This window comes from Triticum urartu, chromosome 5A, assembly GCF_056163025.1.
Source record: "Triticum urartu cultivar PI428250 chromosome 5A, HENAU_Tu73, whole genome shotgun sequence".
Taxonomy (NCBI): domain Eukaryota; kingdom Viridiplantae; phylum Streptophyta; class Magnoliopsida; order Poales; family Poaceae; genus Triticum; species Triticum urartu.
The window spans coordinates 369,112,854-369,121,873 of record NC_141877.1 but is presented as its reverse complement, the minus strand read 5'-3'; positions in this window follow the sequence as shown (position 1 = coordinate 369,121,873).

Sequence of the window (9,020 nt, the reverse complement as noted above, 5' to 3'; positions counted from 1 at the left end):
CTTCATGATTAGCCTGCGTCCTTTCAGGCATACTCAGGTCTCCAGCAAATTCTTCAGACGGTTACATACGTCTGTAGACCTGACCCTGCAGAAGAGATTAGTTCTTTTTCTTCACCACCCACATCTGAAGGGGTGGCAAAGAGTTCATCATTCTGTGAGCTCCATAAGAGAAAGGTGGCATAGATGCCAGTCCATTTCGTTTCACATAAGAGGGGTTAGAGTAAGAATAAGAGTAAGCAGAGAAATTCTTTGAGGACTTATGGACACAATGATTTGAAGAATAATGCACATATCCATAATCCTTAGATCTTCCCTGCGAAACAGATGGGTTAGCACGATGATGTTCATATGAGGACTTTGATCCTTTTGAGGAATATGATCCATGTGAGGAGTTTGGTCCGTACGAGGACTTGGATCCATATGAAGAATTTGGTCCATATGAAGAATTTGATCTGGGGTTCCTATTCTTCACAGGTGGCGTCATGATGACATTCACCTGAAGATTTTCAAGGCATCTTTTGGGAACCCAGATTTTCTTCATAGGGGGGGCGTTCCTGCAGTTAGTGCCAACATATCTAGCAAATACTTCACCATTCTGATTTTTGAACAGTTTATAGTTAGAGTCAAATGACTCATCATCAGAACAAGGAGATTCACATGCAAATCCAGATAAATTAGATGGATCAACTAGAGGTCCCTTTGCAGCAACCCATGTAGTTTTGGGGTACTGCTCAGGCTTCCAATATGTACCATCAGCATTGAGTTTCCTCTCAAAGGCAATACCCTCTTTCCTAGGGTTCCCGTTGAGGATCTGCTTTTTAAGCACATCACAAAGAGTCTGATGCCCTTTGAGGCTTTTGTACGTGCCTGTCATGTATAGTTCCTTCAGCCCTGCATCATCAGTGATACTAGCAATGTCCTCAGATAAGGAATTAGTGATAGCAGAGGCATGTGAAGAATTTGAAACATTAGCAGCATTTGAACATTCAGGTGAAGAATTAGCAGATTCATGTTCAATGCATTTCAAACAAGGAGGAACAAATTCTTCCTGAGAAGCGCTGATTTGTTGAGCAAGTAATGAATCGCGCTCCTTCTGAAGATCTTCATAACTCACTCTTAGCTTCTCAAGGTCTTGCTTTCTTTGAAGAAATTCATAAGAAAGCTTCTCATGATCAGATAAGAGAGTGTTATGATGACCTTGAAGATTGTCAAACCTAGTCTGATGTCTCTGAAGGTTTTCAGTCAAGGCTTTAGTGCAATCCATTTCTTCACCCAACATATCATCACTTTTGTCTAGCATGTTTTGAACCCTTTCAAAAGACCTTTGTTATTTTACAGCAATCTTAGCAAGTTTAGAATAGCTGGGCTTAAGGTTTTCATCAGATTCATTCTCACTTGATTCAGAGGAGGTATGTTTGAGTACCTTGGCACCCTTTGCCATGAAGCAATAGGTGGGAGCGTAGTCATCATCGCCTTCATCAGCCTTGTTGGTGAGGTCATTTTCTTCATTGTTGAAGATAGACTTGTTGACGAATGCAGTAGCGAGAGGTAGGCTCGTCACTCCGGATTCAGACTCCTCAGATGTCTCCTCTTCCTCATTTTCTTCAGATTCAGCCTCAGAGTCCATTTCCTTGCCAATGAATGCCCTAGCCTTCTTGGAGCTGCTCTTCTTGTGATATGAAGACTTTGAGGATTTTGATGATGAAGATTTTGTGGATTTCTTCTTTTTCTTTGCATCATCAGAACTGTAATCCTTGTATTTCTTCTTCTTTGATTCCTTTTCCCACTGAGGACAATCTTGAATGTAATGTCCAGGTTTCTTGCATTTGGGATAGAGCCTCCTCTTGTAGTGATTGGATGAGGAATCATTGCTCCTTGAGGGTCTTCCAAGGCGACCACGTCTTGAGAACTTTTGGAACTTCTTCACGAGCAGAGCTAGATCATGTCTTAGTTCTTCAGGATAACCAAGGCTGCTACCAGAGTCTTCATCTTTGGACTCAGATACTGCCTTGGCCTTCAGTGCACGTGATCTGCCATAGCTCGAACCATAGAGATCTCTTTTTTCAGCAAGTTGGAACTCATGAGTATTTAGCCCCTCGAGAATATCAGCGGGATCAAGTGACTTGTAATTAGCACGTTCTTGTATCATCAATGCCACAGTGTGAAATGAGTAATCAAGCGATCTCAGCAATTTCTTCACCACCTCATGGTTGGTGATGTCAGTGGCACTAAGTGCTTGAAGCTCATTTGAGATGTCAGTGAGGCGATCGAAGGTTTGTTGAACATTTTCATTGTCGAGTCTTTTGAAGCGGTTGAAGAGATTGCGAAGAACATCAACTCGAGAGTCACGATGTGTTGAGACTCCTTCATTCACTTTGGACAGTCTATCCCAGATAAGCTTAGCAGTTTCCAGAGCACTCACTCTTCCATACTGTCCTTTGCTCAGATGGCCATATATGATATTCTTCGCTTGAGAATCGAGTTTCTTGAATCTCTTCACATCAGCAGCATTCAGAGAAGGTGTGACTGAGGGAACACCATTTTCCACAACATACCAGAGATCGTTATCAATTGCCTCAAGATGCATTCGCATCTTATTCTTCCGGTAGGGGTAGTCCGTCCCATCGAAGGTAGGACACCCAGCAGAGACCTTGATCATATATGCGGTCGACATAACTAAAGCTCCAAGCGGTTAAACCAAAATCACATAGAACAAGGGAGTACCTTGCTCTGATACCAATTGAAAGTGCATTATATCGACTAGAGGGGGGTGAATAGGCGATTTTTATGAAATTCTTCACTGAGGAATTTGCCTGTGAGGAAATTCCTTAGTGAAGAACTACTAGCAGTGGAATAAGTACTCAAAAGTAAACATAACAGAACACAAGCATAGTCATCATGATGAAATGAAGACAGGCACAGAGTACAAGAAACGTAAGCACGGGATAACACGGGATGAAGACAAACAGACTTAAGAAATTGAACTGAGAAAATTGAGAAAGTCTTTAGTCAAAGTCTTCAAACACAGATATGAACAAACACACAACACAGTTATGAGGAAATGAAAGAGTTGAGGAAATAGAACCAGTAAGCTTGGTGAAGACAATGATTTGGTAGACCAGTTCCAACTGCTGTCTCAGTTGTATGTCTGGTTGGAGCGGCTGAGTATTTAAACTCGAGGACACACAGTCCCGGACACCCAGTCCTGAACACGCAGCTCGAGACACCAAGTCCTCACCGTATTCTCCTTGAGCTAAGGTCACACAGACCTCGCCCAATCACTCGTGGTAAGTCTTCAGGTGACTTCCGAACCTTCACAAACTTGGTCACTCGGTGATCCACAATTCCTCTTGGATGCTCTAGACCATAACGCCTAACCGTCTGGAAGAAGCACGGTCTTCAAAGGTAACTAGCGTCGGATCCACGCAGGATCAATCTCTTCAATGATGCTCAATCACTTGGGGTTTGTAGGTGTTTGGGTTTGGGTTTTTCCTCACTTGATGATTTTCGCTCAAAGTCCTCGGAGGATGGGTTGCTCTCAAATGAAAAGTGTCCGTTTCTCTCGGAGCAGCCAACCAGCTAGTGGTTGTAGGGGCGGCTATTTATAGCCTAGGGAGCAGCCCGACATGATAAGACATAAATGCCCTTCAATGATATGACCGTTAGGTGGATAGATATTTTGGGACAACTGGCGCATAGCACAGCAACGGTCGGAATTTTGAGTAGCAAAATCCTCAGGGCTATCATGTTCCTCACTGTGTAGGCAATCCGCACTAGCGAATTCCTAACTCCTCAGTCAGGACAAATTCCTCAGAGACCATAGGAACTTCGTCTCTATCACTGAAGAATATGACTGTACTATATGAGATTTCTAATGGCTTCACTCGAAGGGATTGGTAGGTGTAGGATTTTGAGTTGAGCATCACATGGAAATTTTTCCTTAGTATTTCCTCGACCCCCTTTAATAGTACGGTGTTTCCTATGACTCAAGAAAGATAAAATGAAACTACGAAAACAAAAGTCTTCACGCTTCATGTTCCTCGAATGAATACCAAGTCTACAAGGTCACACCAATTTCTTCACTTTCAAAGTCTTCAGAAAGTCTTCAGTCGACGAACTTCATTTTTAGGGGTCGACTTTCTCTGTAAATATCAAACTCCTCATAGACTTATAGACCTGTGTACACTCACAACGCATTAGTCCCTTAACCTATAAGCCTTCAATACACCAAAATCACTAAGGGGCACTAGATGCACTTACAGGACCGTGTGCGATGTTTCTTGTTCCCAATCCCGCCTGCATCCCTAGAAAATATATGCCCGCCTTGAGGGTTTTTTGTTTCATAACACATGGTTGTTATCTCCGGACCGTGTGCGATGCACTATCATTAAATTTTTCAATAGCCTCGCATTTCACTCCCGCCTTTGACTCCCGCGTAGTAAAATTTTTAGTACCCGTGTCATTTCCTCAAACACCCCATGCCCCCTCCACACGCACACACACACACCAAAACCTCCTCAGGCGTGCGCGCGTGTGCACACACACACACCCTCGCTCGCTCGAAACCCTAGCAAAGTCCCCCCCTCCCCGCCGCCGCCGCAAGGCCTCCATTATCAACATCTGCCGGTTTGCCCGTGCAGCTTACCACCGATCTCCATACCCAGGCCGCCCTGAGTTTCTTAGATGACGCGTGCCAAACACCCCCTTTCCCATAGATCCCCATCCCCATCTCCACCCCCACTCGAGAGCGTCACAGCCTAAGCTCGGCTACGCTTCCCGTGGAGCTCGAGGAGCGACTGGCCCAAAAGAGGTGTATAGCTGTCTCTTTGCCCGACATCGCCGAGGAAGCTGACAACCATTAATGGCGGCAGGCACTCAAACAATGGGCTAGAATATGTGGGCATGTCTCGTCCACCGGCTACGACATTGATACGTCTCCAACGTATCTATAATTTTTGATTGCTCCATGCTATATTATCTACTATTTTGGACTATATTGGGCTTTATTTTCCACTTTTATATTATTTTTGGGACTAACCTATTAACCGGAGGCCCAACCCAGATTTGTTGTTTTATGCCTATTTCAGTGTTTCGAAGAAAAGGAATATCAAACAGAGTCGAAACGGAACAAAGTCAACTGGAGAAGTTATTTTTGGAAGGAAAGCTACCGGATAGACTTGGACTCTACGTCAGAAGATGAAGGAGGAGCTCACGAGGGTAGGGGCGTGCCCACCCCCCTGGGGTGCACCCCCTGCCTCGTGGTCCTCCTTCGGTCCACCGACGTACTCCTTTCACCCATATATACCCACGTATCCTAAAACTTCCAGAACGGAGATTAGATCGGGAGTTCCGCCGCCAGAAGCCTCCGTAGCCATCGAAAACCAATCTAGACCAGTTCCGGCACCCTACCGGAGGGGGAATCCTTCTCTGGTGGCCATCTTCATCATCCCGGTGCTCTCCATGACGAGGAGGGAGTAGTTCTCCCTCGGGGCTGAGGGTATGTACCAGTAGCTATGTGTTTGATCTCTCTCTCTCTCGTGTTCTTGATTTGGCACGATCTTGATGTATCGCGAGCTTTGCTATTATAGTTGGATCTTATGTTTCTCCTCCCCCTCTTCTCTCTTGTAATGAATTGAGTTTCCCCTTTGAAGTAATCTTATCGGATTGAGTCTTTAAAGATTTGAGAACACTTGATGTATGTCTTGCCGTGGATATCTATGGTGACAATGGGATATCACGTGATTCACTTGATGTATGTTTTGGTGATCAACTTGCGGGTTCCGCCCGTGAACCTATGCATAGGGGTTGGCACATGTTTTCGTCATGATTCTCTGGTAGAAACTTTGGGGCACTCTTTGAGGTCCTATGTGTTGGTTGAATAGATGAATCTGAGATTGTGTGATGCATATTGTATAATCATACCCACGGATACTTGAGGTGACATTAGAGTATCTAGGTGACATTAGGGTTTTGGTTGATTTGTGTCTTAAGGTGTTATTCTAGTACGAACTCTAGGGTTGTTTGTGACACCTATAGGAATAGCCCAACAGATTGATTGGAAAGAATAACTTTGAGGTGGTTTCGTACCCTACCATAATCTCTTTGTTCGTTCTCCGCTATTAGTGACTTTGGAGTGACTCTTTGTTGCATGTTGAGGGATAGTTATGTGATCCAATTATGTTAGTATTGTTGAGGGAACTTACACTAGCGAAAGTATGAACCCTAGGCCTTGTTTCCTAGCATTGCAATACCGTTTACGCTCACTTCTATCATTCATTACTTTGTTGTTTTTATTATTTCAGATTACAAATACCTTTATCTACTATCCATATACCACTTGTTTCACCATCTCTTCGCCGAACTAGTGCACCTATACAATTTACCATTGTATTGGGTGTGTTGAGGACACAAGAGACTCTTTGTTATTTGGTTGCAAGGTTGCTTGAGAGAGACCATCTTCATCCTACGCCTCCCACGGATTGATAAACCTTAGGTCATCCACTTGAGGAAAATTTGCTACTATCCTACAAACCTCTGCACTTGGAGGCCCAACAACGTCTACAAGAAGAAGGTTGTGTAGTAGACATCAGACATCGAGGTCATCGATAGCGACGCCCTGAGGCGGGCTGTGTCACAAGTTAAGTGGCCCACCCCCAACCCCTCGGGTTCAACCGCCATCGATCTCATCCATGGCCCCGCCGTTGATCTCCTCTAGCTCGCTGTCAACAATTTGCCATTCTACACCACCATCGAGCCCCTTTTGTCATTTCTGAAGGACAGTTCTGCGACGCTGGCTTGGGATCCATGGCTTCCAAGTCATACCTCGTCGACGGTGACCACAAGGAGGGCACCCTCTCTGGCTCTTCCAAGGGGAAAGAGCCCATCTGCTCTTCCAAGGGGAAAGCGCCCGTTTGCGACATCAGGGAGGGCACCCTACAGTCGTGCTCTTCCAAGGGGAAGGAGCCCATCTGCGACAACATGGAGCGCATCCAGGGTCCATGCTCTTCCCACGGGAATGAGCCCATCTGTGAGAAGTGAGGAAACCCATGATTTGTTTTGTCGTGCCTCTTCACAGGGGGAAACCCATGATTTGTTTTGTCAAGTCCCTTTTGTAGTGTAGTGAGAACATGTCCAGTTTTAATTGCTATATCTGGTTGTTTGCAGTATGCCTTGTTTATTTCAGTTGTTCACAATGTGATGCTCTATATGTGCAATTATTTACTGTGCAGTACATTTCATCAATCCAGTTTTAAACATACCGATAGGAATGCATATATTTGCTTGCTGTTAATCCTGTTATAGCTAGCATATGCCTATTTTAAAGTTTTTTTATTGTTCGGTTGTTTGTAGTTAGCATATGTTCAGTTTCAAATGCTATCTTTGGTTGTTCATAGTATGCCTTGTTTATTCCAGTTATTCACAACGTGATGTTCTATATGTGCAAGTATGAACTGTGCAGTTCAATTTCATCAGTACCCGTTTCAACAATACCACTATGAATGACTACATTTGGTTGCTGCATCTTGTAGTTAACACACCTTTCCATTTTTATTTAACCATAACCAGTGTACTTAGACCGGCACAATACCAGTTCGAATGACCATGTTTGCTTGTTGTTAAATGTTTGGCCTGTTGCAGTTAGCACACCTTTCCACTTGTTTTGCTTTACTAGCGCACTTAAACCTGCACACTGAAGCTATCTTTTGGAAATTATTTTGTCTGCCATGTGTAATTTTGGTTGATGTTTAGCCTGTTGTGCTTAACATGCTTCTTGATGTACCTACACAGGACAATTTTGGGAATGGCTATTGTTTTCCATCGAGGTTAGTTTCATCCCATGGCTTATATCTGCTCACTGTTCAGGATATCGGTAGCTGGTACCATATAGGCCGGCGGCTGATAAGGGACTAATCGGTGAATCAGACTTTTAACTGAATATACCTGCAACCCATTTTTCCTTAGGTTAACTAGGGCCATATGTAATATATCTGAGGCTACATAGCAACATGTGTTGTACTTAATGTCTAAATATGCAATCCTAGGCTACATAGCAACAAGGAAAAGTGTTACATTAATGTTCTAATGATGTCTAGATATACGTAGAAGAGCAGTAGCAGCAACAGCAACAACACAGCCCTGTTTGGATACTTAACTTAGCTAGAGGTTAGAGTTAGTTTCTAGCTCATTAATAACCCTGAACTAACTCCATCCAAAGACTTGTTTGGATGGCAGGGTTAGATTGACAATAAATGCACTAGGAGAACTAGCTCCAATTAGCACCTCTTGGGTTGGATACTAGTTTTTTTTGGGTGGGTTATAGATGAAACTAGCTCAAACTAGCCCTCTTATTTAGATATACTTTAGGGCTATTTGAGCCCGAACTAGCTCAAACTAACTGTAACCCGTGGATACATTAGCAGATAATTTGTGGGAATGAACTAAACTCCTTCCGGCCCATAATATAAGATGTTAATTCATCTAATATGTGACTATATTGGATGTTATAAGATACTCCCTACGTTCCTAAATATTTGTCTTTTTAGAGATTTCAAATGGACTACCACATACGGATGTATATAGACATATTATAAAAGAGTGTTGTACTACATCATTATGCAATTGTTGTTTAGCTTCTAATATTAACTTGGTGCTTTTAGGTACATATGTCATTAGTAAAGATCCGCGTTTCGACCCTTTCTGCGTATGGGGCAATGAGATATCGATGAACTAGCATCAAGTGTGGAAGCTGATAAAGATTGTTAGTAAAATGGGTCCAAAGATGGCAATTAAACTATTTGTTTACACTTTATCCAAGACAATAGCGAACTGCAGGATGGTAAGTAAGAACTCTGCAGCCTTCTTTTTACTGCCCATAATGAGTTGTGTTAGATGACAATGTCTGAATCTTTTTCCTTTGTAGTGGTTGCCAAAGCAGTTTACTCAAGATTACCTCTCAAACTACATGATTGGTGGGCATGCAAAGGTTAAAGTATTTCTACCAGAACATGATGATTATCTAG